The following is an 18,367-nucleotide window of genomic DNA, read 5'->3' on the forward strand; positions in this document are numbered from 1 at the left end:
AACTGAAGTGCTTTAGCATTTGAACAGCAAGGGGAATCAGAGGGACAAAGGAGTATGGGATCTTCAAGGATAAGAGATCATAGTCTTGAATCATAAAAGGCAGATTTAGTTGGATGTGGTTCCAAACTGTGGTGGGAGCCTCAGGTGCAAATAGAGGTTGGCTCAGGTGCTTACCTGAAATAGCCAGAAGCAGCAAGAGCTAGAAGATACCTTTGAGCACTCAGGGCACAAATTAAAAATGCTAATATTTGTTTTGCACACTGGAATACACAAATGAGGCTGGCTAAAGCTGTAAATGACTAGATCAAGGGGTCCAACTGCTGGAATGACACAGTACTCCAGACACGCCTGTAACCCACTCCACCCTATTCCCTGACTATGCACCAGAACACACAACTTAGGAAAACTTTGCTTTTGGGAAACACTGAGGGTTGAAATAAGGAATATCGAGTGATTAGTGATGTAGCTCAGAAAGTTAAGGCGAGAGATTCAAAACAAGGATAATCAGATCTGAATCCAGGCAAACACTGGACTGAACACGAGCAAAAACAGAAATGATAGGAATAAAGGAAAAGTCAACGACTGTTGCTACAAATTGGTCTCATGTACCATCTGAATACACATACACCTTGTGGCACACGGATGAGTCAATGCAGAAGCAAACATGAAGGTAAAATTTAGAGTCCATAATTTCAGGAAAAGGTATTTCAAGGCAAAAAGAAAAAAGGCCTTTTTCACTAATTTTAATTTAGTTACCCATGTAATACACAACCAAGGGTACCACAGAAAATTAATCAGGATTTTTTTTTTAATAGGCAATTAAAAAGCTGTAGAGTCAAATGAAGTTATTGTGCTCTGCAGAAAAAACCCCATTATTAAAATACAAAAATTTACTTCTCAAAATATATCCTAATATTTTTCTATTTAGCATCATACAAATTAACAGGAAGTTCTTTTAAGTTTGAAATGTTTATAAAGTAACAGTTTTGTGTCTCAATAGAATATAAGATGCTTTATTCTGCTTGAACATCTCTGAAGGAACGATCAAAGCAAAATGTCATCTGCGTTGTCAAATGACCTTGCTCTGTGATCTTCGTAGGAAAAAAAAAACCAGCTTTAAATGAGAAGAAGCTGTCAATTCAGGCCCTGTTACAATAATGAGAGTTCATCACATGCTTTATCCTGTGGTTCTGAATGATAGCACTCTTTTATGTAGTTACATTGTAAATCACCACCCACTATTTATAACATTTCTGTACTTCTAGCCAAAATATCAAGTAAATCAAATTGGAGATGAAATATTTTTGGCTTAAACCGATCCAATATGTTCTTGCTCCTGACAGCTGTAAAACTCAAGAGTTATTTTATATCTTAGTGTTTGAAGTCTAAAAACCACAATTTTGGATGACTTGATGTATTCCAACTAAAATCCTGGAAATCTCATAATGTCTGGGAAACTAGCTGAGAGGAGCATGGACAGATCACTGTTACTGGATGAAACTTACACGAGAATCACAGTAAGGGGCCATTAACTGCAAAGCCAAAAGCAAGAGATCATGAACAACAAAATTTAAGAGGTACCCAAATTGGAATTAAGGTGTGGCTATTAAAAGGCTGATAACACATAGAGGTATAATGCTATTTTATTCTAGAAAGTCAGCTAAAGGATAAAGAGTCAGAGCCCCCAGTCGAGCCTGGCAATTATTCTAACAAAACATTTATGTAGGAAGTAATCGCTCTTCTTCAAGGCTGTTGTAACAATTAGTGAAAGAAATAAAAGAGGACTAAAGGGATGAGCTGAAGCAACAATATAAACAATAATGAAACTGCTCACCACCACAGGGGAATATTGTCATAATTGTGTGAGGTTTGTAAGTAAAAATGACTATGTCAGTATTATTATCTTAAAATAACTTAAGCCACAGGATGTCTCATGTACATACAATAAAACAATTTAAATTTTGGAAAATAACATACAATGTAGGCTTTGCTCTACTACTAATTGCTGGGGAATATGATACTGGCTGGGGCCCTTCTGTTCTTATATTAGCTGTCTCTATTCATTGGAATATAACCCTTGGAGACTCAGTATTCTATGCCGAATATTTCTGAAATTGTTTAAGTGCACTTGTCTTAGTGGTTCTGTCTATGCTTTTAAAATAGCAAGGAAATACTTTGGGATTCTTGCCAACCTATTTTTCCAGGATAGGCAGAATTCAAAAGTGAATTTTCATTCACAGGTATCTAGGAACACATATTTTTCCTTCATGCCTCTGGATTGACAGCAACTGCAGTACCAAGTGGTGCTTTGGGACGGCTTAGACCTCCATTTTTCTTTCAGCTTCTCCCAACCGCCGCCCCCCCCCGCCCCGCGAGTCAGCATCAAGATTAACATTCAATATATAAAAATAGTATATGCTTGTTATACAAAATCAGCTTCAGGAAGAGTTATCTTGCTTCCCTTCCAATGAAATTACCATCCTACACCCATACTACATCTAGTGTCATTACTGAGAGGTAGCTTTGTACACTGACCAAATGCATGGACAGACAGACACTGACCCATTCCAGGGACAAGCTGGAAGGGACAGATACCATCTTTATGTGTAAGACTCTGTGAAACTTTTAACCTCCCTAAGTCTCACATTGTTCAGGGTTGTTGCAAGGACTAAAATGAAATAATGCATTGTGAAGTGCTTGGCCAGTGTACGGCAAATAGTAAGAGCTCAATTAAGGTCTGACATTTTTAATATTATTGTTATTGTTCTTATTTCTGTTTATTGCAATTTTCCCTTGCAAATGGTTTATCCAATGAAAACATCCAAGCTAAGAACTATGGAGATTTATAGGAAATGAAACTATCTTATAGGTTTTCTTGGGTGACCAAAAGCAAAAGAACAGACTATGATAAAAAAAAAAAATTCTAAAATATGTTGACTGTGATTTGATTACTTAAAGAACATTTCAGTCTCTTCAATGACCTCAGAACTATCAGTATAACCATCAATTTTCATTTTTCTAGCAAAGAATGGAAATCTTTGCTATTAATGCTGAATGACAATTTAATTCAACAAATATTGACAGAATGGTGACCATATAGAAAACTTGTGTGCTTATCGGAGGCGATTATATGTAGGGGGACTGAATAAAGATAAGTAAGAAAGTGTTTCAAATACTTTGCAATATAAGGAGGAGGGATAAGAACAAGAGAGAGAAGAAAGAGAGAGAAAGAGGAACAGACAAAGTTGTAAACAATCATAAGATAAGACAGAATTGAAGTGCTGTAATAAAGGAGAAAATCTAAGCATTTGAAAGCACAGCTGTGTGAAGGATTGATTTTAACTGGGTAGACTGACAAAGATTTAGTGAGAGGGCTCATTTGAGCTGGCACTGAAAAGATGAATAGGATTTCAATAGGTGTGAAAGAAGACATTTCCAGGATGAACTATAGGATCAAAATATTTTGGAATATTTGGAAAACATAAGGATAGTAGTCAAAAAAGCAGAATAGGGTGGGGATGGAGCAATGAAAAACCTGAAGGGTGTTGAATAATGAGATGTAATAATAACAATATTAATAGTAATAGCAGTGGGAACAGTAGTGGGGGTTATATTACTAATAGTAGAATTCATTAAGTAGCTAATACATATTTAGTACTTTTATCTCATTCAATTATCAAAAACCACAACTCTTTCAGAGATGTACCATCTCTGCCTTTTTTAACAATGGGAAACCAGGCACAGGAAAGTTAAAAAAAAGTTGCCAGTGCACACCTAGGTAGTAAGAGACAAAGTCAGGATTCAAAACCCATCTAACTTCTAGAGCTAAAAGTCACTGTCACACTAGCTAATATTACTATGAATATTATTTCTTTCATATGAAAACTAAGAAATAATACAATCTATTGGCCGGGAGTGGTGGCTCACACCTGTAATCTCAGCACTTTGGGAGGCCGAGGCGGGCGGATCATGAGGTCAGGAGATTGAGACCACCCTGGCTAACACGGTGAAACCCCGTCTCTACTAAAAATACAAAAACAAAACAAAACAAAAAAACAAAAAAACACCAAAAAACTATTAGCTGGGCGTGGTGGTGGGCGCCTGTAGTCCCAGCTACTCCGGAGGCTGAGGCAGGAGAATGGCTTGAACTCGGGAGGCGGAGCTTTCAGTGAGCAGAGATCATGCCACTGCACTCCAGCCTAGGCGACAGAGCAACACTCCGTCTCAAAAAAAAAAAAAAAAAAAAAAAAAAAAAGACATAATACAATCTATTTTCTATTTTCTCCACATGAAAGTTGGATCCAGTGTTTTTCTCTTTCTGGCAAATAGATAGCATACATTGTACTCAGTGTGAAAATATATGCCAAGTTTTGTTTCTATGGTAAATGTTATTATGAGTTTCAATGGTATCCTTGAAACACAGCATATACCATTATTTCCAGTGAGGAAATCAACCCCTAGTTTAGAGGACCTTCTTATAATAACAAGGGATTATAACTCAGCCCCACCATTCCTATAATTACCAGAGAATATAGATGCTAGAAAGATGGGGTAGGGGTGTGGAGCAGAGAAATGTGTGGGTGAAGCAAGTTTCTGAAAATAAAAGCTCTTTATTCTTCATTATCACACTTCTCAGACCATGAGGATCTGGAATTGGTTACAATTTTTGCAGGAAAAAACTCAAGCTGCGAAGCAGGCAACCTTGGCAAACTTGTCTTCAGTTCTATGTACCAATTGTCAAGTCTTCCTTAATAGGCAGATTCCCTCGTACCTAAGATATTGCAGTGCATTTCATAAAACACAGACATACCAACCATAAGATGAAAAACATTCGTGTAAGTAATAAAGAATAATGAAATGGCCATCAAGCGATAGTCTAAAACTTTGGTCACTGGACCATAAATGGGGATGCCAAATTGTATTACGATTGGGATTTTGAAGTCTTCTCCAATAGGGACAGAAGTTATGCATGTGTGTAAACATTCCCCTCCAAGCAAAGATGATGACTAGAAGTCACTGTCACTCCAGCTAACAGAATAAACTACCACCAGTTTGATGCAAAATCTTGACCCAAGCTTTTGATCCTACAATTGAGATGCAGCTGCCACATGGCAATCTTGCTCACAAGCAAACAGAAACCTACATGTCTGCGAGTGTCTGGTTTTTAATTTTTTGAAGTCAATATAATTTTCTCCTACTAAAGGGAATAAAAGGTAGCTAACTGGTAGTGATCCATTCTTTAGGCTTGATTTTTATTTTTTAATCCTCTAAATAAACCTTTACTGATTAGCAATTGTAGTAGTTCTAAAAACTGATTGATGGAAAAAAGACACAGTCCATATGTCTGGCAAGATATCTTAATAAAATGCTGTTTGTAAAAAAAAAAATAAAAACACCCACAGTTTCAAGAGATATTTACTGGAACCTTTATTTTATATCCTCTGGTTACGGCTATGGAGCCAAATGAATTAGAAAACAGAGGTAATGATATAGATATGCCATGTAACCTTCAACTACAATCTCAAATGATCCCCACACTTAAGAACAGATATTTTGCTCTGGTTGACTTACCTAGAGACAAAGGAAAAAAAGAAAAGAACAGACATCTTGGAACAGTAATCACAAGGAACTTAGGAGGGAAATATTGCTAAGAAAATATTTAGCAGAAACATTTGCAAATGCTTAATAGAAAGAGCTTATAAGTAATTTATATGAATTATAAAAGTAAAGGTTTATGCAAAATTTTATTATGTTGCTCCAATATAATTTCTAGCTATTTTCTGTTCCTTAAGTAATTCTGCTTACCAATAACCCCTCAAAATACTGTAGAACATTTGGGACACTTGAACCAAGTTGTGCCTGTTGTCAAAATATCATTTCATCTTTTAAGCATGGATAATATTTCAAGATTTATTTATAAGTATAAAACAGATTTCAAGTGATCACCATTTATCTGGTTGGCAATTAAGCTGGTGTGGCTTTCTACCTGAAATAAGATTATGTTGTTGAGTTAAGGACAATTATTAGCTAGATCCTGCCCTATATACGACTCTACCAAACTAAGCTTAGATGGGGCAAAACTAATGTCAGAGCCAACACCTTAACTTCCAAACTGGGTATCTTCAATGACATCTTTTGTAAAGCATTCCTATCAAGAAATTTTACTGTGTTACATTCAGGAACATTCTGGAACCAAAGTTTCTGTTTGCTACATTGTCGAAAAGCAACAATAGTATGCACTGCTATAACTTTAATGTTGCAGTTTCTCTGAGGAGTGTTGCAGGTGGATTCTCCAAGGTTGCTAAGGATAAGAGAAAATGTCTTCAGCTTTTTTTTTTTTTTTTTTTTTTTTTTTTGCGTCAGGAAAGAGATATTTTAAAAATTAGATTTAGTAAAGAAAATGGCATTCCAATAATTCCAATAGTTTTGTAAATTTTTTTTTACAAATATGGTTCTTAGCTCAACTCCTCAGTTTAAAACAAAAATGACTATTAAAGTTCACAAGAACTAAACTAAACCTCCCCTCATCAATAATCACCTGTCAACTCCTTTTCATCCAAGAATCACTGCTATTAAGGGTATCATACACCTGTAAGTGGCTTATCAAGAATTGGCTGTGAGATGCTAAAACCTGCACGACCTTGACTAAAGTAAAAACATTTCCAAGTGCAATTCATTTAACTACACCATTATACTGGATGACAGGGCTGAGACTGTGGGAGTATGAGAATAGCAAAGCTTTAAGTCCCTTGGGATAGATAGATAAAATGAGGCAGTACCTGTCTAAAGAACAGATTTGTTATAACTAGTCATGGTATCCTCAAAGTCTTTACTCTGGAAACTACACTGATTATGCCAGAGTTCACCTTATCACTGATGCCACAAAGGTATTTCAGACATGGATCACACTTGCCCATCTTGATTTTACAGAGAGGAAACCAGAAATGACAATTTGTATGAAAAGCGGAATCTAGGCTTTCATTTGGCATTAATATGATTTCAGTTACTAAAGAAATTCTTGTTCTAAATATTTTGCTTTTAACTTAAATAAGTCAGTATTTTGGTAAATTTTGGCTTTTGTTACAAGCCGTACAAAATGAAATATATTTTCTTGGTCTCATATCCATTGGAAATAGATGAAAGATTTTATTAATAATTATTTCAAAATTCATTTAATTTCCATGGTATTTTCCTTCAACATCCAAATTTTTAAAAGAATATTCTTATTTTATAATATTGTAAAAATACTATATATTCATTTTTAGATTTGAAGAGTTAGAGTCAACCATTCAACAAAAATAATAAGGGAAAAGACCTAACATTTGCTGATCATGTCTACTATGTTTAAGCACTGTGTTCAGCAAGAAATACAATAACCTTGTAATAATCACTTGCTAATGGAGAAGGTAGATAGCTAACACTAACCTTGGTCCCCTGTGACAAGGGTGGCGGTAGACCATTCATTTAAGTCCACGGATTAGAAGCTGGTTTGTTCTGATTGGGACAATTGCACAAGGCTTCATAAACTATGTAATATTTAAACTGAAACTTAAAGAATGAATACCAGTAATATTAGTAATCGCAAGCACTGCTACTGCTGCTACTACTTACATAGCACTTGCTATACACCAAGCACTGTTCTAAGAGTCTTATATATATTAACTTGTTTAATTCTCACAACTCTAAGAGGCAGGTACTATTACTCTCATTCTACAGATAAGAAAACTGAGGTCCATAGAGATTAAATAACTTGCCCAAAGACACACAACTAATAAATTGTGGGGCTGGAATTTGATCCAAATGGTCTAGCCCCAGACTCTGTCCATAACTCCTATATCAAAGTGCCTCTCATGTAGAAATTCACCAAGGAAGAGCATTGCCAACCCAAATGGAGAGAATAGTAGCATATCAAGAATTATGAGATAAATGATTCCGCTATCTTCAAACACTGGGTTCCTTGAACATCACCCTCACCATCTGAATAGGTATGTGAAATATATATTCAGTTGTTCTGATAGGAGAGAAAGAGAAGAAAATAAAGCATACAAAAGCATGGAAATCTCCTTTATCCAGAAGTAATAATTATATATAATGGAATATTAAAATGGAAGTTTTGGCTGTAGCACCAAGACAATAATTAACACATTCCCAAAGAGGTGTAAGGCCATATGTTGAATTTCCAAAGGAGGATTCTGAGAAACCAGTTACACAATTCTAAAATGCCATACCTACATCAAAGTCCTAGTGTCTGAAATTAAAACGGGGATCTTATTTGGAAAAAGTTACTGATAAGCTGTGATTTTGGCTCTGAAGAATGGGATATCTCTTTCCTCACCTCAGCATGGGGAAAGACACTTCAACAGAACCTCTTTAGAAACCCTAATATGTGTCCCCTGCATTTTCATGTGCATATACACTGGTATCTGCCTCATGTATATGAGAAACCTAAAGGCCAAGTGACTGTCTAGCTCTACTTATGCTGGAGCAAAGAGAAATTTGCTGAGTGGGGAATCACTAATGCCCAAAGTACACTGGGGTTCATAATATGTGAGTGTTTCCTAAGGACCAGTTGTGGGCGTTTTGTAAGAAGGAGTCAGAATGGGGTCACCTCTGGTCATGTCTAAGAAGATCATCTGGAAAGGGTCAAGATCTCAACAGAAAACACGGGAGGGACCATTGGCTTTCTTAGCCAGAATGGAAATGCTTCCTTAGGCATTAAATAATTTCAGAGGGCAGAGTCAATAAAAGGATTCAGAAGTAAGTCAGCTTTAAAATCCTCCAAGTCCAGGTTGGGCGCAGTGGCTCACGCCTGTAATTCTAGAACTTTGAGAGGCTGAGGTGGGTGGATCACCTGAGGTCAGGAGTTTGAGACCTGCCTGACCAACATGGTGAAACCCCATCTCTACTAAAAATACTTAAAAAAAAATGTAGCTGGGCAGGGTGGTGCATGCCTGTAATCCCAGCTACTCCGGAGGCTGAGGCAGGAGAATCACTAGAACCCAGGAGGTGGAGGTTGCAGTGAGCCAAGACTGCACCACTGCACTCCAGCCTGGATGACAGAGTGAGACCCTGTCTCTAAATAAATACATAAATAAATATTAAAAATCCTCCAAGTTCAGAGAGCACCAATGCTAGACTAACATTATGGAACTTATCAAGGAAGAACTTTCCTATCCCTGTTTCCTCCTCTCCCTCCCAGTGCTCCAAACCAGGCAGGGTCAGAAACTGATGTTAGCAAATTAGAGGAGAAGACAAGGTAGGGAAAGAGAGAGGAGACCAAGTATCCCTTTCCCCACTGCAGGTTTCCTGCCTACAGGAGCTTGAGTTTTATAGCTCAAGGAGAGAAGCTTTAACTTTAAAAAATATTAGAATATTAAATATAATATGAGCTAGATATTTAAATGATTAAATTGAATCTGTGTTCTTACCCCCAAAGCTACTATAGAGTGTATTATTATCTAAGAGTGTCTGGAAAAGTCATGGGACTTGCCTGAACTTATATCAAGGGATAAGAAAAGAACTGCTTCACCAGGAGGATTTAAACAGATATGAGGTAAATTTTTACAAATAATTACATATAACAAGTTGTACTAAGTCAACATAACAACTACATACACAACAATCTCTGCATTGCATACCCACACACACGTAATTCTGCTCATTTCTCTTAACATGGTAAAGGCAGCACGGGAAGCTTGAGTCTGGCTCTGGAGCCAGTTTATCTGAGCTTGCCTCAGTTTCTTCTTCTGAAGAACAGGAGTACTAACATATACTTCATAATGTTGATGGGAAGATTAAATTAAATAATATGCAAAGGCATTTAATTTAATGCTTGGCCAATAGTAAGCATTCATACATAATATCTGCCATGCTTGTTATTATTGTTATCAATATTATTAATAATCCTAAAGGTGATCAGGAGTGGTGGTTCACGCCTGTAATCCCAGCACGTTGGGAAGCCAAGGCAGGCAGATGGCTCGAGCTCAGGGGTTCGAAACCAGCCTAGGCAACATGGCAAAACCCTGTGTCGACAAAATATATAAAAGTTAGCCGGGCATAGTGGTGTGTGCCTGTAATCCCAGCTACTTGGGAGGCTGAGGCACGAGAATCACTTGAACCTGGGAGGCGGAGGTTGCAGTGAGCCATTATCACATCACTGTACTCCAGCCTGGGCAACAGAGTGAGACTCTGTCTCAAACAAATAAATAAAATAATATAAAATAAAATAAAATAAAATAACAATATTAAAGGCCCCTTTTGACCCACCTTACCTGCAAAGAATAATCAGGGCACAAGGCTCACCATTAACATGTTTTATTAATCACCTCCTAACTACTTTCAAACCAACAAACCCAGATATTGCCACTGATCCCCCTCCTATGCAAAGGACAGTAATAAGTCCAGTCTCAAAAAAGTATTTTTTGCATTGAATGTCTATCTCCATGCACTGTACTATGGGTTCTGTGCATATTATCTCATTTGTTCCTCACCACATTCTGTGAGGTGGCTACAATCATTATCCCCCTTAACAGATGAAAAACTAGGACTTAAGGTCCTTGTCCATCGTCATACAAATAGTGTATGGTAGAAGTGGGATAAACAGTTGTATTAGTCCGTTTTTGTTTTGTTTTCACCCAGGCTGGAGTGCAATGGCGCGATCTCAGTTCACTGCAACCTCCGCCTCCCGGGTTCAAGAGATTCTTTAGCCTCAGCCCCCTGAGTGATTACAGGCACGCGCCACAACGCCTGGCTAATTTTTGTATTTTTAGTACAGATGAGGTTTCACCATGTTGGTCAGGCTGTTCTCAAACTCCTGACCCTGTGATCTCTCCTCTTTGGCCTCCCAGAGTGCTGGGATTACAGGCGTGAGCCACCATGCCTGGCCGTATTAGTCTGTTTTACACTGCCATTAAGATACTACTGGAGACTGGGTAATTTATAAATAAAAGAAGTCTAACTGACTCACAGTTCTGCATGGCGCGGGAGGCCTCAGGAAACTTATAACCCTGGTGGAAGGCAAAGGAGAATCAAGGCATAGCTTAGATGGTGGCAGGAGACAGACAGCGCATAGGGAAACTGCCAAACACTTTTTAAAACCATCAGATCGCATGAGAACTCACTCACTATCACGAGAATAGCATGGGGGAAACTGCCCCCATAATTCAGTCACCTCCCACTGGGTCCCTCCCTCGACACATGGAGATAAGAATTTCAGATGGGATTTGGGTGGGACACAGAGCCAAACCATACCAACAGTCATTGTCAACATTCCTGCTAATTTATGATAATCAAAGCTATTTTCATTTTGGGGTGAAGTCTCTGTCATAGGGACATGAATAGGGAGCTGAACGATGACAACACATGGACACATGGTGGGGGGAACAACACACACTGGGGCCTGTCAGGGGGTTGGGGGGAGGGAGAGCATCAGGAAGAACAGCTAGTGGGTGTTGGGCTTAATACCTGGGTGATGGGTTGATCTGTGCAACAAACCACCATGGCACATATCTACCTATGTAACAAACCTGCACATCCTGCACATGTACCCCAGAACTTAAAATAAAAGTTGATTAAAAAAAAAAAAAAGCAATGCATCTCTTATGAAGAAGCAATTCTTCTTTAGTTTTGGGAATCTATTGAACATTATGAGGTAAAATCAAAGAGGTTGGCTTTTAATTTCAAAAAGATTAAACATGAAAACATGAAAGATTAAACATGAAAGATTTTCATGTTCAGAGTACTGTGATAGCTAATAGTGAGTGTCAACTTGATTGGATTGAAGGATGCAAAGTATTGTTCCTCGTCGTGTCTGTAAGGGTGCTGCCAAAGGAAATTAACATTTGAGTCAGTGGACTGGGAGAAGAAGACCCACCCTCAATCTGGGTGGGCACCAGCTAATCAGCGGCCAGCATGGCTAGAATAACGCAGGCAGAAGAAAATGGAAAGAGTAGACTTGCTGAGTCTCCTGGCCTTCATCTTTCTCCCGTGCTGGATGTTTCTTGCCCTCAAACATCAGACTCCACATTCTTCAGCTTTTGGACCGTTGGACTTACACCAGTGGTTTGCCAGGGACTCAAAGGCTTTCAGTCACAGACTGAAGGCTGCACTGCCAGCTCCCCGACTTTTGAGGTTTTGGGAGTTGGAGAGCTTTCTTGCTCTTCAGCTTGCAGACAGTCTATTATGGGACTTCACCTTGTGATCGTGTGACTCAATAATCCTTAATAAACTCCCCTTTATATGTACATGTATCCTACTAGTTCTGTCCCTCTAGGGAACCCTGACTAATATGAGTATATACAATATAAAACTAAATCATAATTAAACACATGTTGCAGCTGATGGGTGTGACTAGAAAGAAGTATCCATTTAAATAAATTTAAAACACAATATCCAATCAGGTGAACTCTTCTGAATGTCATATTTTACTTTGTATCTTCATTTAACTTCTCCTAGACTCAGATCCCTAGTATCTAAAATAAAAATTTGCCATCAGAATTAAGGGAAATTATATATACATATGTAAAAACTACTTTTATAATCTAGAGAAACCTATAAAATGTTAACACTTATTATGTTTATAAGAAATCTTATTGTATTTTAGTGTACAGAATATCATAAAAACATAAATATCTAGCTACCCAGCTGTGTATAGTGCTTGATCTATAGAAGATGCTCAATAAATATTAAATGAATACAGATGTTCTGAGTTCCTTGCTAACAGCAAGAATGTATTTAGTATTTATTATTGTTATTATTCCCCCATCATAATAATAGTGGGGGATAGTGCCCTTATCCGTTTGTCATTGCAATAATGAACTCTACCAGCAGCCTCTGTAATTTGTGGGTGACACAGGAGAGGGAGCTCACAAAGACACACTATACACGAACTGGTCCTGAATCCTGAATTCAAACTGGTGTCTCTGTTTTTGTAGCTTTTGTTCCCCTAAATATGTAGGCAAACATACTAATACAAGCATGAAAAAATGCCATTAAATATAATACCTTGCAATAATTAGGTGAAGAATTCTTGACATGCTCAAATTTTATGGTAATTATTTATATCATAAGTATGAGATCATAAAGCCTATTTTCTCTGTTGACTTCAGGATGAAGTTGGTAAAAGGGACTTAACTATCATAATCTATTCATCATTCCACACTTACTGAGCACCTACCAGGTGACAGGTACTGAAATAGGTGCTGAACGAAAAAAGTAGTCTCTTTTTAGAGTTCTTAGACTAGAGACACAAACAACTCACCAGCAATTAGAAAACAGCATGTCTGCTACAAATGGGAAATTAATGAAGACTATAAGAGCACACAAGAGGGATTTTTCAGAAGAGTTCTCCAGGCACAGTGATATCAAAGCTGAGACTGGGTAGGGTGGGGCTGGAGACACTGTACTGGGAGAACACCTATTACGGTGAAGTTCAAGGGGCTGGAGAGTATGAAGAATTCATTGTCCTGGGGAAGGGGGTAGTGGGTAGAGAGTGAGCTGAAGAGGCAACAAGGGACAGTTCATCAAAGGACTTATGAGCTAATACTCCTCAGGTAATAACACTGAATGAAAATATTTCCCTGAAAGTCAAGCATATTCATTTTATTTCTTCCATTGATTATTAGTAATAGCTAGCTGCTTTCAAAGAAGCTTCAGAATTTAATCAAAACAGGAAGAATACAAAGACCTAAAATAAGTCTCTATAATCTTTTTCTAATTACAAATAAAGAGGTCTTTGGAACTGCCTCTCCCTAATTTGGCATGTGCATTATGGTTTTCATTTGCTCTGAGGAAGAATGGACACAGATAGCAAGAAGTCTTTTCCTCTGGGCTTATACCAGTTTGCTTTTATAAGGATTTTGTACCTTGTCCATGAACACTTGGAACTCATGGGAAAATTAATACTCCCTGAGCAAAATAACTGTTTTTTTTTTTTTTTTCAGGAAAATGTCTTCAATTTTTCTGATAGAAAGTTATTTCCTAGGTGCAGAACAAGCTACTACATACGCTTAGTAAATGCTCCAGATATGTGGTAAAAGTTGACGAATGGAAAAGATGAAGGCTCAAGCACAATGAATTTTTTTTTTTTTTTTTGAGATAGGGTCTCTGTTACTCAGGCTGGGGTGTAGTGGCATGTTCACAGTTCACTGCAGTCTCAAACTTCAGGGCTCAAGAGATCCTCCCACCTCAGCTTCCCGAACAGCTAGGACTATAGGCACGTACCACCACATCTGGCTAATTTTTAAAAATATTCAGTAGAGAGGGGTCTCACTATGACTCCCAGGCTGATCTCAAACTCCTGGCCTCAAGTGATACTTTAGCCTTTGAAAGTGTTAAGATTACAGGTGTGAGCCACTGCACCTGGCCTTCAATTGCTTTGATACCTTATCAGTTAAGACTGGATTAGTTGCAAAAAATAGACTCCTGAAACAGTGATTTAAACAAGATACAAGTCATAGTTATGCTGTCCTGTGCTAGTACAACAGCTCTACAGGGTTGTCAGGGACTGGTCTCCTTCTATCTTAACTTTCTACGATGATGGTTATTATTCCCAAGCTGGCTATGTAAGTGTCAGTTATCACGTGTAGAATTTATGCAGTAAGATGGATGAAGAATTGAGGAAAGCATGCCCTCTCCCTGTCAAGGGAACCTCTGCGAGTCTGTACATAGTTCTGCTTACATTTTATTAGCCGAAATTTAGTCGCAACATGCTACTTAACTGACAGAGCCAAGGAGTGTTTCTTTTTTAGATAGGTTGTGAAGAGCCCAGCTAAAAATGTGTGTATTTTTAAGAAAAGAAGAAGAAAGAGAAAGAGAGAAGGAAGAACAGATTTTAGAAGCCAATTCTCCATCTCTGCCATAAACATACATTCATATAAACTTAAAAATGTGAATGCGTGCTATGGTTTGTATGTTTGTGTACCTCCAAATTTCATGTTGAAACTTAATCTCCAATGCAACAGTATTAAGAGGTAAGGCCTTTAGTAGGTTATTAAATCGTAAGGGCTCTATATATTAAGGGGATTAGTGTCCTTAGAAATGGGGTGAACAAGCCTGTTTGGCCCTTTTTCCCCCTCTGGCCCTTCCTCTATTATTGAGGGCACTGCAATCATCCATTCCATCATGTGAGGATACAGCATCCAGGTACTATCTACAAAGAAGAGGGCAAGCGTTCATCAGACACTGACTCTGCCAGGACCCTGACCTTTAACTTCTCAGCCTCCTGAACTACGAGAATTAAATTTCTACTACGTAGAAATTACCTAGTCTAAAATATTTTGTTATAGTAGCATGAACAGAGACAAAAATTGGCACCAGAAATGGGGTGCTGCTGAAGTAAATACCTAAAAATGTGGAAGCGGCTTTGGAACTGGGTAATGAGTAGAAGCTGGAAGAATTTTAAAGTACATTGCCATGAACAGAGGGGCATTGAGGGCAATACTGGTGAGAGTTCAAAGAAGAAGAGAGCTGTAAAGAGAGTGTTGATCTTCTTAGAGATTATCTAAGTGGTTTTTAACAGAATGCTGGTAGAAATATAGACAGTAAAGGCCATTCTGATGACATCTTAGACAGAAATGAGAAACAACTTATTGGAAACTGGAGGAACAGCCATTCTTGTGACAGCATGCAAAGACCTTGGCTGAACTATTTGTGTCCTAGTATTTTGTTCAAGGAAGATCTTAAGAGCAATGAAATAGGGCATTTGGCAGAAGAAATCTCTAATCAAAGTTTTGAGAATGTGACATGGCTTCTTTTGACTGCTTTAGTAAAATGCAGGAAGAGAGAATAAATTAAAGATGGAATTTATAATCTAAAGGGAAGCAGAACTTAAAGATTTGGAAAAATCTCAGAAGAAAAAAAAAAGTGTGTTCAGAAGAAAACACCAACAGTGTGGCCAAATGACCATTTGATTAGAAAATCAGGATGGATAAAAGTGAGAGAGGAGAAAGGAAGAAACCAGTCAGGCAGACAGATAGGGTGGGTCCTCAGTTAAATTCTTTCAAACAAACAAACAAACAAACAAACAAACAAAAAACAGCCTGAAAAATCAAATTGCAGGCACAGATAAGGGAACTAGCCAGGGGGCTTGCCTAAGACATGCCCACAGCTGCATAGATGAGAAAGGCTATATAGAAGACTGGGGCTCTTTGCAACCTATCTAAAAACAACATACTCCTTGGCTCTCTTGTCAGTGAAGTAGAGTGTTGTGACTAAATTTTGGCTAATAAAATGTAAGCAGAACTACGTACAGACTCACAGAGGTTCCCTTGACAGGGAGAGGGCATGCTTTCCTCAATTCTTCATCCATCTTACTGCATAAATTCTACACATGATAACTGACACTTACATAGCCAGCTTGGGAATAATAACCATCATGCCTGGAATGGAAATAACCAACATGCCTGTAATGGAAAATTCCATCTCCAGAAACATGCGCAGTAAGGGGAACAAAGCAAAATGGAGTAACTCAAGCTAAGAGCCTGCATGTGCACTAGGAATATGGGGTGGAACTACCAGAAACCCATGCCTTATGCAAATGAGATGCATAGCCTCTTATCAGTTTCTTATAAAAGCCTCTGTATCCAAACTGCGAATCAGCAACCCGTTTTTCCAGGATCCCTCTCTGTAGCAGAGAGCTATTCTCTTTCTTTTGCCTATTAAACTTCCACTCTTAAAGTCACTCTTTGTGTGTTCACATCGTTGATCTCTGTGGCCATAAGACAATCAACTTTGCGTGTTACTCCAGACAATGAGGCCACTTCAAAAGGAAGTCAGATGCTATTCATCAAGACAATGAAAGAGGCTGGGTGCGGTAGCTTGTGCCTGTAATCCCAGCAATTTGGGAGGCTGAGGTGGGCGGATCGTTTGAGCTGAGGAGTTCGAGGTGGGCCTGGGCAACATGGCAAAACCCTATGTCTACAAATATATATATTTGTAGGCAAATATATATAATTTATAAATACATTTATAAATTTATATGTTTATATAAATTTATTTATAAATATATATTTTTATAGACATATATACACACACACACACACACACACATATATATACACACACACACACAAAAATTAGGCAGACATGCTGACGTGCGCCTGTAGTCCTAGCTTGAGCCTGGGAGATGAAGGTTGCAGTGAGCCAAGATCGTACTACTGCACTCCAGCCTGGGTGACAGAGTCTCGAAAGAAGAAAAAAGAAATAATGACCCCAAAACCATTTCAGAGATTGTTGGAGCTGCCACTCTCATCACAGGCCCAGACTGCCAGGGTCTTGAGGGCAGAAAATTTTCAAAAAAAAACAGCCCACGGCTCCTGTGTGAAAAATTTCAGAAAGGGCTCAGGGGTTCTGGCCCAGCACCACCTCATGTCTCTGCTCCCCAGATTCTGGTGCAGTGCTCCTCAGCTGCACCAGCTGTGGCTCAAGTGGGCCCAGGTGCAGCTGGGGCCAACCTACTGGAAGGCATAGGCAGTAAACCTTGGTAGCATCAACATAGTGACAACTCTGCAGGCATGCAGAGTACGAGAGCTATGGGGGCTTGGCTACCTCCACCTAGATTTCAGAGGATAACCCCAAAAGTCTCAGGGCTCAGGCACAGGCAGGGCTATCACAGAAAGCCCCTGATAAGGTAATACCTAGCAGATCCATGGGGTCAGGGCCAGGGTCACCGCAGAGTCCCCATTAGGGCAATGCTTGGGGTAAGCTATAGGGTTGGGGATGCCGAAGAGAACCTCCACTAGGGCAAATGTCCAGTAAAGCTGTGTGGGCAGGACTACTTCCAAGACCCTGGAGCAGCAGAGCCACCAGCATGTAATTTCAGCCCAGGAGAACTGCAGGAGTACCACTGCAATGCCATGAAAGCTGCTGTGGGCTGCACCCAGCAAAGTTATGGGGTAGGACTGCTCTGGGCTTTGGAGACCCAACTTCCACCCCAGTATATCCAGAAAGCAGACATAAAGTCAAAGATCAAGCCTCAAGATTTAATGTTCTTTGCCTTAGTGAGCTTTGTACTTACTTGACGTCTGTTCCCATTTCTTCTTTCCTATTTCTCCCTTTTGAAATGGGAATATCTATTCTATGCCTGTCCTACCATTGCATTTTGGAAGCAAAAACTTGTTTGATTTCACAGATTCACAGCTGGAGAGCAATTTGTCTCTGGATAAATCATACCTTGAGTCTCATCCATATCTGATTTAAATGATATTTAGATGAGACTCTGGACTTCGAACTTCTGAGTTGGTGCTGAAATAAGTCAGAAATTTGGGAGATTTTAGAATGGAATGAATGTATTTGCATGTGAGAAGGTTATGAATTTTAGGGGATCAGGGGCAGAATGCTACAGTTTGAATATTTGTGGCAGTCCAAAATT

At 38.7% G+C, this 18,367-nt stretch overlaps 1 protein-coding gene across 12 annotated transcripts in view; it reads right to left on the reverse strand.

The window, feature by feature from the left end:
- The window catches only part of IMMP2L (inner mitochondrial membrane peptidase subunit 2), an 872,645-nt gene that overhangs the window by 51,517 nt on the left and 802,761 nt on the right, over positions 1-18,367 (reverse strand). The window lies entirely within an intron of this gene.

The sequence above is a fragment of the Macaca fascicularis genome, chromosome 3 (genome assembly GCF_037993035.2).
Source record: "Macaca fascicularis isolate 582-1 chromosome 3, T2T-MFA8v1.1".
NCBI classification, from domain to species: Eukaryota; Metazoa; Chordata; class Mammalia; order Primates; family Cercopithecidae; genus Macaca; species Macaca fascicularis.